The sequence below is a fragment of the Pundamilia nyererei genome, unplaced genomic scaffold (genome assembly GCF_000239375.1).
Source record: "Pundamilia nyererei isolate P.nyererei 1_Seehausen unplaced genomic scaffold, PunNye1.0 scaffold00014, whole genome shotgun sequence".
NCBI lineage: Eukaryota > Metazoa > Chordata > Actinopteri > Cichliformes > Cichlidae > Pundamilia > Pundamilia nyererei.
The window spans coordinates 2,393,905-2,411,775 of record NW_005187415.1 but is presented as its reverse complement, the minus strand read 5'-3'; the positions used below and the strand labels follow the sequence as shown (position 1 = coordinate 2,411,775).

Below are 17,871 nucleotides of genomic sequence, written 5' to 3'. Positions count from 1 at the left end.
GTGTGTGTGTGTGTGTGTGTGTGTGTGTGTGTGTGTGTGCGCGCAAGATGTGTGATGGTCTTTATATTCGCTTTCTGAATGTCGTTTACTTTTCTAATCTTTTGTAATGACAACATTTCGATTACAAGTTTTCGATGTTACATTCAAATTTACAGTAAATATTTAAACAAAAAATATTTACTTGCTTATAGGAATCACGGCAGGAACAATTAATGGCTCTTCAAACATAGGAAAACAATGTGCGCTGCATTAAATCGCTCAAAAAACTACAATTTACTGTCAGATTTGCAAGGGAAAAAAGTAACGCTTATCAATTTCAAAAGCTGGCCAGGATTGCTTCCTTCATTTTCCTGAGATGAAATATTATTTACAGACTTGGCAATATCTTGTGGACATGTACTGTACAACATACGATGTGCGATGAAATAAAAAGACCTAATAAATGAGGAGTTTTGCGTATACAAAAAGCGAAAGAAAATCGCTAGAAAAATATTTTGATATGTTTCCAAACGGTGATCGATAGTTTTCAAGGCGCTAAAAACATCCTGAAGCGGGCTTCTCTCTATTTAGACAGGACAGCGGATTCCAGTGCTTCCTCACACAAATATATTGGATTGTACTGTGTTTCTAGGAAATGTGTGTTCATTAGAGTTAAACAGATAATGTAGGAAGGTAAAAACAAACAAAAAGTCAGAGCAGAAATGAGAAGACAGCCATATCCTGTATCTGACTCCTGCAGTTTTCACTGCTACACCTAAAGAGTAAATGTGTCTAAATGCTGCTATATAACTCCTAATTTCACCTGACTGAGGGTCTGAAGAACAGGGATTGGATGCACTAAAGCGACGTCAGGATTTCCTGTCAGTGTGACAGTGATGGAGGAGTTTAAGCCAGGCTCAGTAGTGTGAGAGTGGCGGTTGAATAGGCCTGTCAAACGTAGGATGTAGGTGGGATGACTAGAGCTATCTGTGATGACTCACGCTGCCTCCACTCCTACCTTTTGGTCATGGTCGACTCTGATGTGCTGAGGTGTTCAACGTGGAGTGATATTGATTTAAAATAAAATATAAAATTTTAAAAAAGCAAGATTTTCAATTAGCGAGCTTTTCAAAAACTGATTTATGGATGATAATTAAAAGATGCCAAGTTGAATGGCACTGCTGAGGGGTGTGGCGCACTCAGTGTTTTAATTATGTGGAAATTTTAATATAATACGGACAAAATTAGAGCCGATATTCATCGTCATGGATGAAGTAGCAGTTGTAATCAGGTAATAATAATATAACCTTTTTAATTTCCTTTAAAAAGCAGAGCACTCTACAGTCAACATGTACCTCTCAAACCGTGTGCGTTTACAGTTTAATCAAACCATAGTCTGTAACCGAGCGAACGCGGGCAAGCTTTAAATCTTAAGACCTTAATGGAGTTTTTTTTAGGAAAAAGTTTTCATTTTAATAAAGCATCATAAACGTGTCCAAAAAGGCCTGTTTGAGCCATATTAAAGCGACGTGGGGCCACGTGTCAGCACTGACCCATTTTCAAATATTTAACCTTTACTTCCAGGGAATAAACTAGGCACATATTCATTAAGATGAGGTTTTAATAGCAGAGCTCAATACGAGTGGCGTTTAATCATTTTCTGATAGACCTGAGAAGAGGGGGAGAGAGAGAGAGAGACAGACAGACAGAGGGAGAGAGGTAGAGATAGAGAGAGCATTGTGGTGGGGCTCGGCCTTGTGTAGCAGGCCTTCCCTGGCCATCAGCCCAACATTACAGCACTATTCCTTCTCTGCTCCCTCCAAAAAAGCATTTCTCTCTCTGAAACACACGAAAGGCCGATCCGGAGTGCTAAAGTACAGGTAGGAATGCACTAGAGAAGAGATTTGCTCAGTTTCGTCGAAATTTCAAAGCCAATGCCACGTTTCTAACCAGTTTGACTATATTTAGTTAAGCCTGCTCTCACTGGATAGTCATGTAGCCCTGGAGGAAACAACACCCAGGCACAATGTTCATACACACAAACGTGGTGATCAGGTCACACGATGCGGCTCTCCACATTTGTTATGTCTTCATCTTTTGACAAAAAAGAAAACCACTGCATGTGTGCAAGCACCACACACCTAAGTATACACACACACACTTACCTCCACACCCACACACTCTCTCTCTGACTTACCCACTGAGACTTTGAAGTAACTGTCCCACACCACAGCAATGAGCTATCCTGGATGAAGCGGCTGTGCTGGACCCATCCGCGGCTGCACACAGTATGTCCACATATCCTCTCTGTAGAGAAGGGCAGAGAAGGAGCTTGGATTCAGTCACACAGCTTTGCACTCCCTGCAAGAAGTAGGCGGGCACGCCAACGACAGACCCATTCAGAGTCCCAGAAAGTACCAGCCTCCGTGTCTGCCTCAGCGCCTTTCCTACAATGTCTGTCTGCGCCTCTGCCCGGGATTTGCCCACGATAATCTGCCCACTTCACCCCAAACCCATCTCTGAGTGTTGGGTAACCTCCCCAACCTGAGCTAACTGCTTTCTAATATTTACAAACCATCTCCTCTCGCTCTCCCCTGTCTGCCAGCTCCTTGTCTGAGACTGTCAGGGCCGCCACAATGGAGAGGCCATGTGGGTTTCCCATGGAGTCGCGTGTTCCTCCCGTCTGGCAGTTAACAAGGCTTTGAATGAGGAATGTTAGCAAACAGAGCTGCTGAATGTCGGATGAATGCTAAGCCAGGCAGCCAGTCAGATCGCAGCGCTGGCCCGGGCATATGAATAATGCAGAAAACTCGGCAGGGAGGAGAGGAGACAAGGCTCCACCTCCCTGTGCCCCTTCCCAACTCCACCCACCCCTCCTTCTTTTCCCCGCTCGAAACTCAAATGCCTTCACGGGAGCAAGAGAGCCGAGAGAGGGGGGAAAGAGAGAATTCAAGATCTCTGCTGCTATTCACTCATGCAATAAAAAAAAACCTGCAAGAGAAGAATAGTTACACATGCACACACATCTAATTACTACAAATCAGTTCTTTAAATACACCACTTTTCCCTCTGTCGTTGGGATCTATCACACTCTTTTTTCTTTTTTTTTGTTTTTTGTGCCTTTTGTTTGGAATTGGCACCTGTCCCAGAAAAAGCCCCGCTGCTGCTCCGCCCTCCTGCTCTCCTTTCACTGGAGACTGCCCACGAGATCGAGCGAGAGAGAGAGAACGTGAGGAAGAGAGGGTGGGGCAGAAAAAAACCAAAAAAGAGGGACAGGTTTGGAGATGGAAAGGGTTAGGAAGGTAGAGGGCAAAGCAGATAAGAGCACAGGAAAACAATAAGGAATTCAATTTAAGACCCATGCGCGAGACACATGAAATCGAACAGCACACAAAACAAACTGCAGCCTTCATACTCAGATTCATCCAGGAAAAAAAAATCTGACATGTTGAGCAATCAAGAAACGTGCTGAAGGAAAAAAACAAAAAAACAAAACCTTTGCACCAACACTAGGGCACGGCGCAAAACTCCCAGGTCCAGTTTATCTCTACTAGCAACAACCCAGGCGAGGCAAAAACGTGATAAAACTAAAAGCGCGTGAAAACAAGGATCTGAAAAATGCCCTTGCAAATGGCGCAGCAATGTCGAAGTAGGAGTAAAGCAAAGCCACTTGTTGCATGATATTGAGGAACAGATCTTGCAGGGAGAAGTGAGAGCAGGCAGAGGGTTAAAATCCTGGGACTGGGAGTAGTAAAAAATCCCTCCCTCTTTTGGCACAGACTAGCTAAAGGGGAGGGCCTGCCTGTAGAAATAGCAGCAGAGCGTTTTTCCCCTCTTTTTTTTCAGAGCTGCAGCGTCCTAGTCTACCCTTTCGCATGTGGCCGGGACCCAGGGAGAGAGGAGGAGGAGGAGAGCGATGGATAGAAAAAGAAGCAAGAGCAAAGAGAGAGAGAGAGAGGGGAGGGGGTAAGAGAGGAAGGGGAGAAGAGCTGTGAGTGGAGGAGAAAGAGCTCAGCTGATGATGAAACAGGGACGTGTGGGAGTGCGTGCGCACTACGCGTTTTCATCACAGACCCAGTATGACGTGCGCATGCACGAGGCAGGGTGGGGAGGGCGCTGAGCTGGGCTACAGGGGGGGGGGGTGCACTTCTGCTGAGGACGAGAGTCACAGCAAACACTCACAAATGATTAAAGGATACTAGGACAACTTGCAACACCTAACTTTGAGACTGGAGGGAAAGATTAATAGTGTATCTTTTCTTTGCAGAGCTGCTGGGCCTTTCAGTTTAATATCAGCCGTTTGGCTTTGACCCACACGTCTTTATCACTAAACTCCCAGCTGGCACTGAAGCAATGGCGTTCCCCTAGCGAAGGCCAAAAGTGTAGGGTATGATCAGTGATGAATATCCTTTTGATTACTGCTTGTTTTTTTGGGCTTTTTTAATGCTTAATCATTAATACGTAGGAAAGCTACATCAACTGTTCTGGCACGCAATCAAAGCCAGATAAGCACCTGGATGCGACTGCCCCACCATGATTGCGGCATTGAACCACGCTGTAAAAATCCTGTAATATTTACCGCAGTGCGCCCGCCATGTGCCATTACTAGGCCACCCTCGCCTTGCAGCGAACTGCAACAACAGCAGCCGGTTCTGCGTGCGACTAAGGAGAGGAGAAATGTCGGGCAGTAACCGAACGATAAAATGGACTCTGTTGATGACTCTGCTCATGTCCAACACCCTCCTTCCCCCTCCGCATCGAGTCTATTCTGTCTCCCACCCTTTCTTGTCCTTTCGGTAGCACTGTTCTAGCCTACAGTAATAAACAGCCCTGTTCTGAACAGCTAGTGTTAATTTAAGCCTGCATGAGAAGGATCTTTTTTTTAACGTTTTTGTGCCAGATACTACCCCTGCTGTCTTCCTCTCTCCCCTCTTCTCATGCACACCTACCAACCTCTGGATCAGCATGCTGAAGGTTATTCACACCCGTCCGGTTTCCACCCGACTTCCCTCCTCAAAAACTTTTCTGGGCAGCCAAATTGTTGTAATGCCCCGTAACTGTTTGCAACAGATTCCCCCGTGGCAAAGAAACAACTTCCTCCTTTTTGGACACCATTCCCCTCCCCTCTAGTCTTCGCTTTCCCAAAAGAAACCCAGAACTCAGCACAGACAAATTTTTTCCCCTTTTTCTCTCCTCATAGCAGCAGCCATACAAAAGAGAGAGGGGGGGGGACGACTGTCCAACAAAACGACGAATCTCACATCATGAAACACAGCTAGCTAGACTCCATGTCAATCTGTGTTTATGCTCGCAGAGTCTAAAGAGGACTAACATGAATTTAAACAAATGAAAGCTGGGAAAACATCAGTATTTCCAGAGTTTTTCAATACGTGTGGTGTTTTGGTTGTTTGTTTGTTTTTTCATTTTAAACAGGCGACAAGTAGATGAAAAACAGCGAGTATGAGCAACACAAGAGCAAACTAATATGGCTGCTTGCTTACTTGTACCGACCCTGCACTCTTAGTCCTGGAGACTGAAAGAAAAGGCGTTACGCTGCTGTGTGTGCGCCTTTTCTACCTCGCAGGACGGGCTTGGAGAGAGAAAGAGTGGGAGAAAGGAGGCGAACGGGTGCACTTGCCTTGCCTAGCTCTCTCCTCACCTTTCCACACAGTCAAATAAAAACTCGGCTTCCCTGTGTTGTGTGTACTACTGCTGCACCATCCGCATTTCAATGACGCACAATGTGCAAACTCGTGAAAAATGAGGAGTGAGATTACTCCCGAGGTTCAACGTGAGGCAACTGGTGATTTAAATGCACTTTATCAAAAAAGCAATAAATTCCCTCGTGGGCATTGATGAGCAAAACCCCGGTCGAGCACCAAACAGTGATCAGACTGAACCCTGTGACGTCACATCTCGCCACGTCTTTGAACCAATTGCTCTCGCTGAAATCATTAAACGCTGTTACGAGTGCCTGCTGAATATATATCAAGCACTATTGTAGACAAATTCGTGTTTCATCTGGAATCAGAAGAGTCCCTTTGCTCTTTATCTTCTATCTAAGATACTGTTACTGCAAGTCAGTTGTTTACCATCTAACATGTGGCAGGAATTCAAAAAACTTGGCAGAGCCTGTTGCACCGTACGTCGCGGAGAGTTCATTTGAGGATACAGCTCTGGTTTTGGCTCAGCTGCCAACTTCTGACACTGTAGCCCTCTGCACGGCCTCGCCCCTGCAGGAGTGGCCTGCGTAATGCTGCCATTGATGAAACTCCAATATTAACAACCTCCTTTATGACATCTCCACGAGTCTACAACCGCTTTTTTCCCCCCTTATCAGCTCCCTTCATCTCTTCGTTAAAACTGAGCTGCACTCTGCCTTACAGCACACGTAACGCCAGGGTGTAAAAGCATTGTTAACATTTCATATGCATGTAAATGCAAGAGAACAGAAGCTTTACCGCACAGTCTTACATATTCACAAAAAATCAAATAGATGCAAAAGGAAAACCGAATACAAACATTATCAAATAACCCAACCATAAAAAAGTGACAATACATGTGTCATGGTTGCAACACAGAGCTCAAGTCTCAGTGAAAATGACTTATAACTCTTGAGGAGCTCAAGCAATTAAGTCGCTGACTTATCAGCCCCCGAATGCCTTCACATCTTTATGAATCATCCCACAAATTTACTGCAACAAAGCAGCCGATCAGCACACACACAGTATAAAATTTACAGCACGCTGACACTGCTCGATGCTGCACTGCCCCAGGGCAAGCAACACACACATGCACAAAGTGAAATTAACTCAACCACAATATTTTTGATAATCACTGCTGGCAGCTTTACAGGACCATATAAATACAAACAAATCGCAACATGAACTGCAATTAAACAGCCAACAAGTAGTTGAGAGAAATCACAGCAGATCGGCTATCAAACTGAAATTCATCATTAAGCACAGCAATAACTAAAATAAATAAATCTATTATCCACTTTTTAACCAAAAATTTTTTTTCTTCAGTGTATTACGTTTCGCTGTTAGTTAGCGAAGAATTAATGGGGTTAAGTAGAACCACCTGGGATTGCCAGTAAAAAGACATATGACCCTCTGAGGGATCTACTTCTGTGACTGCACTGATTTTGCGCTGAAAAAGACCAACATTTGGGTATTTTTTGCACGTCAAAGATGTTCTTCTGAAGGGTGAAAAAGTCGCACAGGAGATCTATGTTTTACTGTGAACCTGAGAGTTATAGCTGTCTACACATTCACACCCTTGCGAACTTACACAAACTTTCCCTCTTTCTTCGGTGGCCGGCGCGGCGGGCCCGCTCCCTCTACAAGGTGGTCCGTCGAGGGGCCCCTCAGCAGCACGTGCCTCAACAACTTCTCTATTACACCCGTGACCCTAAGGTCAGGTTCTTGAGGGTTCTGAACAAAGGCCACGACCCTAGGGTCAGAAGTGTAACGCCAGGGGCAGGTCAGGGCCCCACAGCAAAGAGAGCGTGCTGTTTGCTTTGAAAGGTAAGGATCACTAACACACAGGCCTAATAAGGATTAAGGGGCCATCCCCTTTGGGATGTCACTTTGGGGCCTCAAACATCAGTCTCTATTAACCTATGTGACCCCCGGTGGCCATTATAAGGCTATAGGTCACAGTCACTTACGCTGCACATCTGTAAAACCTAAATCACATGCAACCTTTAACTTGAGTGCTGCTCATTATATGTACAAATTGTTCTGAGAGATTAACACCTTGTCAACAGGACTCGTTGTGAGGAGCTGTGCCTGTGCAGGTAACTTGTTGCATCAGCTGGCAGATTTCAGTCTTCAGAAAAGGTCCTTTAAGGTGAAAAGCAGTAATTCAGCATCAGGTCAGCAAACAGAAAAAACAACAACAACAACCTGACAGGTCATCCCAAAATGTAATGTATAACTGAAAATCATGTGAGTACAGCTGATTTTTCTTTTTTCACCTCACGCAAAGCAGGCTCAGAGCACTCAGGAAAACTTTAATAAAAGCAGGTAGGCCAGAACTGAGGGAGAAAAATTACAAAATGGAGGACAGGAGGAGACAAGATGGCGGCCCGAGTGATGCAGCCACCCGTACACTCCTTGTAACGTGTCAAATCGCCATAAAAACGTTGTATTTTGTGCGATCTCTCTCGATGTGTTATTTTTTCATTTTTTAAAACCAATTTAAACATTTGTCAAAACAGAGACGACTTAAGATGCTTCAAAAGATCTGAATTCATTTTAGTCACTTTGGGAACTAAAAGTCACAGGATTAAATGCGGTGATGTCCAGAACAGCAAAGGCGGAGAGGAGACATAACGTACGCTTTTTCATTAAGATTCATTCGTTTATGTCGGATTTAAAGATTGCCTTCTTAACGCTCAAATCACACTAAAGTATTTCAGTTACTTTGAAATTTATATAATATAAATTAACTTTAATTTTTTTTACCGTTATAATGAAGAAAAGAGGAAACTACTGAATTATTTATTTTTTCATAATATATTTAATAAACAGTGTTTGTAAAACAGGAAAAGATAAACTAACATAGGGGTAAACACACACACGTTCACATCATTTATGCAAAACTACTAGTTTTAATATATTATATTATTCAGTATTGTTAAGAGTAAAAACATAAAACACATTGTGGGCAATTTCTAATTTAATGCGAACCAATACAAGCAGAAATCACTCCAGATTCAAATAAAAAAAGGAGCTAAATTCATTCAGGGGTCTTTTTTTTCACTCCCAGATTTTTTTAATGCAATTTTAATAATTAACTCAATTTATGGATCAACTTGAAATGTGACAACCGCTCAAATTTAAATTCTACATTTATAGGTTGCATGATGACACTTCTTCCCCAAATTGAAGCCTGGAAAAGGACAAACTTTTATTGTGAAAAGGTTAGATACACTTGATTCATAAATGAATGATAATTTCAGTTGTTAAACATTCTGCTGAAACTCATTTTATTGTAACTTTATCTCTGACCTCTTTCATAAAATCATCTCTGCACAGAGATGTATGGAAAAGCTTAAAATGCGGTGTATTTCCTCTCCCTTTGTTTTTTTAAAAGAGTCATTTAAATAAAGAGCATAAACATCACAGTTTAAAAAAGAAACTGTCGATTTTGTTAACTATTAGAGGTTGACTTTTAGTTAACCCTTGAAATGAATGAAGATTCTAAACCTGTGTAATTACAAGTAGAGGAAACACTTGAAACATTAAATCCTTCTACATATTTGCACTAAACTGGAAAAATTTGTAATTATTCGGAAAATAAGAAGCAAAATTTGTGCTCAGTATCATTTGAGTTTTGAATGTGTGATTAGAAAATGTTCCTTCAAAAGCACATTATTCAAATTTCCTCAGATCTCAACAGCAATGTGTTTTAATTATTTCCCATGAGAACTATAAGGAGTAAATAAATGTACACATTTCTGTATTTCTTTACTTTAAAAAATGTTTTGTTTTTTTAAAACTCGTACTTAATAAAAACACAAGAGGGTAAAGCAACTGACAGAAGCTCTGAACAAATAAGAAGCCAGCAAGGATAAAATAACATGTCCTCAAGCGTTCTTCGTACGTAGTTCACACTTCTCAGGGGCACAAACTGAGCACTTTGTTTCAGATGTATTTCTTTTCAATCATTAAGCCACTCACCTCTGAAAAACGAGCTTCTCTGTGTGGAGGGAGCCTACTCGGCCACATGGCAGAGCAAAGGTTGGAAAAGAGGAGAGAGGGAACGGACCTGCGCTCGCTAAAGACAAGTGTCCTAAACAGCTTTTAAAACGGCCAAACAGACAATAAATCGCAAGCAGGCAGCACTTTGACAGCTTCTCCTTTTTTGCAGCTCTTCTTCATTAAAGTAAGGACAGAGCTTTGGGAGAATCATTGTCCTACTTTCAGTTAACCATGAGACTCTCCTCTCTAGGTCATTCTGCAACTGTCTGGTTTATTGGAAAACTTTGGTTTCTAATTTAGCTAACACTGCCCATCTTGAGAGGGTTTTAAAAAAAATCTAATTAATGATGTTTTTTCAGGGAAAATAGAAATGTCAAAGTGATCCTTGGTTAAAAAAAATTAAAGCTTTTTTCTACTGTGCAAAGCATGGCAAAATGACATTTACAACAAAACTAAGTTGAAATAAGTTCAAGCATGCCCTTGGTAGTGTGTACTTATTTTAACTTGCATTAAATAGCTTTTCTCAGTGAGTTATTCAAACATTTTGTAGTGCTAGCTGTCAAGGGGAAAAAACTGTTCTGAATGCAAAGTCGAGTGCTCTCAAGGTTATGACATTTTCGGCTCGAACAATTGTCTTTTTAGATCACACGTGGCTCTAAGTCATTACTAAAAATGTAAGAATGACAGCAAATCACAAAACTGCAGAAAGGCACAAATATTAAATAAATAAAGCATATTTTAAGATGCATTCTTCACATTTAAAACTTACCGCTCATCTCATCTCCTCACAGAAAAACACACACATCCCACCCACACACACACACACACACACACACCTACACACGCCTCTCCTGATTCCTTACTGCTCACATTTCGGGTCCATCCCACATTAATAAATGATCAATTTTGCAGCTCTTATCATCAGCTCACATGCAGCTCCCTGGTGTTCTCTGGGAGTGGTACCACCTTTTAAAGCATTCGGACCTGCCACGTCACAGGGCTGCACTGCAGCCTGGATGGGCCTGCGTGACCTAGCTCGGTCCAAACAGGAACCCTTCGCACCACAACCCCCATCGGGACCCGTGTTTCATACATGCAAGATGGTGGCGGTGGGAAGCTGTGTTTTATTTGAACTGAGCAATTCCATAGCCTCCTGCTCCGTGTTTCATTTCTCATCTCTAAAAATCAGACACTTGTCTGACTGAACTGACAGCACCCTCCTTTTAGTCGCCCGTATCCAATTCAGCTGACTAAGGGTTCAAAAATGCTCCAAACGCAGTGTTTTGGTTGATTTCATATCGGGAACGAGTTTACATGCACATCCTCTCAGCTTCACACACACATGAACACACACACACACGTCTGGATTTGTCTGGGTTACAGAAGGTAACACAAGGCACACATGAAACCAACAGTAAGCAGTATCTGAGCAGGGATTTCACACGTTTATGAATTAAAAATATATTTTTTTGTTTTTGCTGGTTCACTGACATTTTCAATGCTTATAAAGAGAAGGAGTGTGTGAATGTGTGTGTGTGTGTGTGTGTGTGTGAGAAACTTAATGATCACATCAGGACAACCTTATATCACACTAAACGTGAAAAATTAAGAGTGCTAATAGGCTGAAGTTTCTCTGAACTATTGCAGCTGTTAAATGTTGATGGTAGTGATTTTACAGACACCCCTCCCATTTGGGGATGTCAGTCTCATTCCTGAATTCTCTATGAAACCTTACAAAAAAATCTACAGATAAACAGAAAAAAATGACATATCAATGTTAAAAGTGCTCTGATTTGTATTGTATTTTTTAAGCTATGCACAAGCACAGAATATGTTAATCTGCGTATTTTTTACATGTATTTCATGTCAAAACACTTTATCTTGTTTTGTTTTGTGGTCTTTTATTCATGGCTGACCTCAACATTAAATGATTTTCCTAAAAAAAATGTATAGCATTCAGTTCACTTTGGCAAAGTTGTGCCCGAACATTAAGAGAATGATCAGAGCATTTCAACTATCTGTCCACCAATATTAACCCTAAACCTATACTCACACATATGTATTTTTTCTTTTTAAATTCAATCTCTGGCCAGAAACACCAGCCACATAATAACTATCAAGCTGACTCCTGCTTTAAATCCAGTGTTGTTTTTTGCTAAAAGTATTGACTCATTGTGGTGTCTACTGCAGTGTGCAGTCTAGTGAAAGGGGAAAAGAGACGCTGGCTCTCAGGGGTTAAGATGCTAGCAGTCATGTGCCTGTCGGCTGCAACAAAAGCCTGCCTATGTAGGGTGCATACAGATGGAGTGAGCTCCTTTGTGTGCAGCGTTTCACACGTCGCAGCCTCGGAGCTGCCAGGTCTGGCTCTCTGGGCCTGGCTACAGGCCTAGCTAGCAGCTTATAGCACCTGACGCTGGGCTCTCACTTTGCTTTTCTTTGCGTGAGACCCAAGTGCAGCGAGTTTTTGAAAGATAATGGAACAGAAGTCCAAATAGTGGGTCACACGGCTCAACACAAACAATTCCAACGAAACACGGCACAGCAGAGCACAGCCAGGCAGGCAAGACAGAAGCACTGTAAGCATGGCTCCCACTTATCTCTGCCGCAAAATATTTGACTTTTCCCTCCTCTGCTGTCTGTCAAGTGTCCCTGAAAAGTGCTGTCCAAGACTACTTGAAATATGCTAACATACACACAGCCAATAAACTTTTAATCACGAGTACTGTTGTGCATGAAGTGTAAACAGTTTTTATCTTACTATCTTCTATATCACGTCCACCAAGTGACTACGGGAAGTTCCTTATGGTGTTGCTTTACAATGGTGTATAAACTATTTAAAGCCTGTGCGCAGGGCATTGCTACATATCCTATCAGTTGTCGAGCATAAAGTCCACTTTAAGCTAACAGCTTTTTTTCTTAAGCTGCACAAAGTCAAGCTAATGCTTTTCAGTAAAAAATAATGCTCTTTATTTCGTTGTTGGGGAAAACACAAACCAGGATTCTCACACAGATGCAAAAGAATCTAAGAGTATATCATTCAAGTAAGAGTTACAAGATAAACTTCTTACCCAAATGCCACACACACACACACACATGCACACACACACTTGACCTTGAATGGAGCATTAAGACTTATTATATATTATGCATACACTAAATAAAAACATTTCAGGACAGTGTAACTGCTGTAAATACCAGTTCTGTGCATTTGCCATTTGGAAGGTTATTATATTTTTATGAATAAAAATAAAAGCATTGCAGTTTTAAGCCTCCAACAACCAGTCAGGTTGTTTTTAGGCTCGTGCCTATACACACTCACAGGTAGAAGATTTAATTTAATTTTGACTATTAATATTTACCACTACAACTACTACTACTACTAATAAAAATAATAATAATAGAGCTGTTACTGCAAAAGAAAAATGTTATAAATTCTAAAACACAAATGCTTTACACACCTTCAACCTGACAGCAATAAAGATCTACTGTATATAATCGAAACTGTTTGAATGTGGGAACTCAAAAAGAGTAACCAGTTCAGTATCTGAACCCCCTGTCTCTCCCTTACATATAATGTTGACTAATGTGCAGAAAGATAAACATTATATCATAGTGAACTTGACCTTTGACCCTGTGGAAATAAAATGCCACCACCTTATTTATCCCAGTCAACATCTGTGAGAAATTCTGTACATTTGTAATTTATTATTGAATAAATTACACATGAAAAAAGAATACGTTTTTGAGATCACGATGACATCGACCGTCTGTGCCTCTGGCCACGTCTTTGAGACTAAGGCAGGGATAAATTCCCCTGCACACACCACAGACACCTTGTTCTTATATGATTTTTTTTATTGTTGTAGAGTCTGTGTGTAGGACATAGCTGGTGTCCTTATAGTTTCATAGCAGTGGGGACTAATCTACGTGATCACAGAAAATTGCAGATATTCACACGGAGCCTTGTATGCAATCTCCGATGATGATGTTCAACTCATCCAGATTCTTGAAGCTTAGCTAATTCAGGATCTATAAAACCGGCATAAGGATACTGCCGTGCTATCAGGAGGCTGCTGGCTTGTCTGGTGTCTTAAAGCACCCTTGGCTGGTACGAGGAATGAAGCTTTTGACATTTTAAATGCATAACAATATTTTTGAGGACTGGGACACACTGCTGCTTTGACTGCACTTAAAACCCACATAAAGTGGATGGAAATTCTGCGGTGGACCAGCATTAGTCTATTATTTCAAGCGCACAGCCCACTATTTGTACAAAAATAACTTTTTCTTTTAAAGCTTTTGGTTTTAGTACATGTAATACTGTTTCACTGTGCTGTTGATTTTGGATTGTCAAAGACCCAAGCGACAGAGGCTACACTGAGAACAAAATAGAGCCATAAAAAGTCACTTCTGCTATCCTTCCAAAAATAACAATTAATCTTTAATGAGAAATACTCTGTTCTCTCTAGATCTTCTCCCAAAATAGGATTACTGGCACAAAAAAAAGCATTTTTACCTTGTTAGAGCCAATATGAGAACCTCTGTGCAAATATTAAGATAAATGAAAATATTTTAATATGAGGTCATTGGGGCTGCCACAAACGATTATTCTGATAGTCGACTAGTCACCGATTATTTTTGCGATTAGTCGACTAATCAGATCATGCATCCATTGGACATGAAACGTACAGCTTATTGCACCAGCAGCATCTACTCTTATATAACTATCATTAGCTTACAGCTTTAAGTGTTTAAGGTATGTGCGAACTAAAAATAAAGACAAGATGAGAGTTTATTAAATTTTAATGACATTTGCAGATTGTTTTGGTGGAGTTTAATAAACTCCTTGCTATCTAAAATATAAAAGGACATTCTCGAGCATCTCACACTTCTGATAATCAGTTGTCTGCTTGACGTTTATTCAGTTGTGTAAAAACTATAACTTTAATTTCAGCCAAACCGATTTACTCAGGAACAAATAAAATACTAAAAAGAAGTTATCTAAGTGACTTATATCATGTTTAACCTGAGTAGCGAAAGACCGCAGTGGGTAACAGACGTCTACGAAAAAGTCGGAGCGCTTTTGAAAATATGTGGTGTCTTGATAAACTGAGCAGATATTTGAAGTTTACACAGCTACATTCTCGCCTGAAAACATGTTAAATGTTTATTTTGTGACCCAGAAAGAATAATAAGAGTAATATTAAAACTAACTAGCTGCCACCATTGTTGGAAACTGAGCAGTGCCACGCTATGAATTCTGGTATAGGTTGGGCCACGAAGTACACACCTGGACCCATCCTTCAAATCTGGGGAAAAGGAGGACGCATTTGTCGGCCGCTTTTGTCGGAGTCTTCGAATTTGGACAGTCTTTGTCGTGTCGCTGTAACGCAATCGGCTTACAAATGCGGGCACAGTAGGATGCAGTTCCTGAATTTGGACAGAGCTACGATACTGGACACTGCTTATTCTTCTTCGGGGTTTAACGGCAGCTGGCATCCTTGTACCAGTGTTGCCAACTCCTCAGTAAGGAAAATCGCTATTGGTTGTCCTAAAAGTCGCTATAAGTCGCTAAATGATGTCATTGCCTAATTTGCATAATTGGTCATGCTAATCTAATTGTAACCTATGTTGTTGGAGAGAGAAATAACATCGTGGAAGAGACATAAAGTGAGTAAAAAACGTCCTAAATGCATTAAGAGTTTATTTAGAACTACAAATTAAATTTCTTTTAGCAATTATTGTTTTTTTTTATGTCACAATTCCAACCCTGCTCCTTTACCCGGGCTTGGACCGGCAAAAGTGACCCGAAATAGGCACTCTGGTGGAGTTACTTTGTGTGTGTGTTTATAAGTAGTTTTAAACCTTGTGATCCACAAAACAGCATAAGAGTAAAAGAGTAAAAGAAGAACTGACTGCGTTACAGCACCCGCTGCTTGTTGAGAGTAAAAGCGATACGCGCTTTAACGGTTTTTTTTTTAGAAAAAAAGTCGCTAAGGGGTCTGAAAACTAGCTAAATACAGTGACAAAGTCGCTAAGTTGGCAACACTGCTTTGTACATGCAGTGCTGCCATCTTCTGTTTCAGTCCGTTATTACACTCTTAAATCCTACTACTTATTCCTGCGTCTTTTGGGATCTTACAAAGCTTCAAACGATGCGTCGACTATTAAATTAGTCGTCGACGATTTTGATAGTCGACGTAATCGTGACTAGTCGACTAATCGTGGCAGCCCTAGAAGACATTGAACGTTTGCATCACTTGTATTATAAGAACAATTACTAGCTGCTTTCCTGTACAACCATTTTCAACACAGAAAATGACTCCATGTTAGCCCCCATTACTTTCCATTATGAATGCTACCGACATGACAGAGATTTCTGGTTTTGGACATACAGGAGCACTTTTTTCTATAACGTGTTGTGTTCACAGAGAAGACAAGTACCAAACTGAGAGCCCCTTTAAAAGAAGGTGTTACTTTATCTCCTTAGAAGTGACACAATGGTCACTTATGCTGCCATCACACTTATAATGAGCTAGTGAGGTGCAATTAGCTCCCACATATTGTTCCACACCATGTTAAAATTTTAGAGTCTAAATACTCCAGGTCCGGGAAATAAAACTGCAGGGCTTCAGACAGAAATGTGCTGGTGTCTGTCACACTTACACACACACAGAAACAAAACAGCCCTCCTCAAACAAGTTGCCTCTATAAGTTGTATGTTAATTAAACTTTTGTCAGAGTATTAGCTTCTATTTTCCGACCCTGCGCCCTCCATTCAGCAGTCACGTCTTAAAATACATATACAAATACACGAGCAGACACACACAGACTTTCAAATGTATAGCCACCACATGTTTCAGTTACATGTTTCAGAACAAGATGACTAGGTGCCTGACAACCTCAGTGATGGAGGAGATGTGAGGGTGGGAGGAAAAAAAAACGTTACCCTATCGTGTTAGTTTTCTGTCAGGGAGTCCCTATTGACCTGTTAAACCTTTGTGACTGGAACAAATGCAAATGGCGCTGACTTGTTCACACAACATACTAAAGGCTCATTCAAATGAGGCCCCGGGCCACAATGAAGCAGTGGCCGAGCACTCTGTGGAGGCTGGGCAGCCCCCAGTCTGAGAGAGAGAGAGACAGACAGAGATTCATTTTGCCATTGCACAGTTCATTCCAGTTGTCTGGTAGAGAGCAGTCATCCACTCTGATTACTTCTCCTTCATGAACACAGACACACACACACTCACAAGATAAAATTACCTTACACCTCTCCTGTAATTCTGTGCTTACTAAATCACACTGTTACACTGCACTGAACTTTACCCTGTAATTACCTTGTCTGTAATACTTTGTAACTGGATGCCAGCGGACGTGAACTGCTCCTGTTATCAAGTATGACACCACTCATCCTTGATAATGACACACTGGTTAATACACTCTAGCTTTCGCAAAGATACTGACTGTGCCCCAATGACTAATCACTTTTTAAGTCTGTCCAGCCAGCACAGAATAGGAAATGAAGTTGTAAAGAAATGAATAGAGACTGGAAGAAAGTGGCAGAGCAATACAACTCAAAGGCTAAATAACAGATAAATTATATGAATAAACAGAAAAAAATTTACTCTATCAGTAACAGCAATAATGACTACAATCAAGTCTATCACAGTTCATGTCAAAAATGAAAGTATGAGTAAGATATTTACAGCCTCAGAAATGGAAAAGAGCCAGACAATCCAATTGAGGTTTTTCATAATAAGAGCATGAGCTGAGGTATTCAAACTGAGATACAATATTTGTATGAGTCAGTCCACAACTGGGTTAACTGGGTTATGAAAACAAAAATCTACAGTATGTAAACAACGTTAAAATGCTAAAAAGGAATGCAGCCAAAACACTGCGGGGAAGCCTAGGATTAAAAAATGATTTTTAAAAAAAGACCATGTCTCCGCGATTCCCCCTGGTCTGTACACATCTATTGTGTTTATTTCTTGTGCACAGTGTGTAAGAATGTTTAAAAAAACAAAAAACAAATTAGAAGCTCAGCTTCACTATAATGTTTTAAGAAGCAACTATTAAAAACAATTAAATTAAAATTGTTTTATGCGTAACACATAGCAACAAAATACCTCATTGTGATATTGGAGTATTAGCCTTTTAACAGAATACAACATGCTAG

General features: G+C 41.0%; 1 long non-coding RNA gene across 1 annotated transcript in view; it reads right to left on the bottom strand.

Annotated features, from left to right (window-relative positions):
* The window catches only part of LOC102204740 (uncharacterized), a 32,687-nt gene that overhangs the window by 4,473 nt on the left and 10,343 nt on the right, over positions 1 to 17,871 (bottom strand). The window contains exon 3 of the long non-coding RNA XR_311502.2: positions 2,177 to 2,286. This is a non-coding gene — a long non-coding RNA (uncharacterized LOC102204740). The remainder of the gene's footprint in view (positions 1 to 2,176; positions 2,287 to 17,871) is intronic.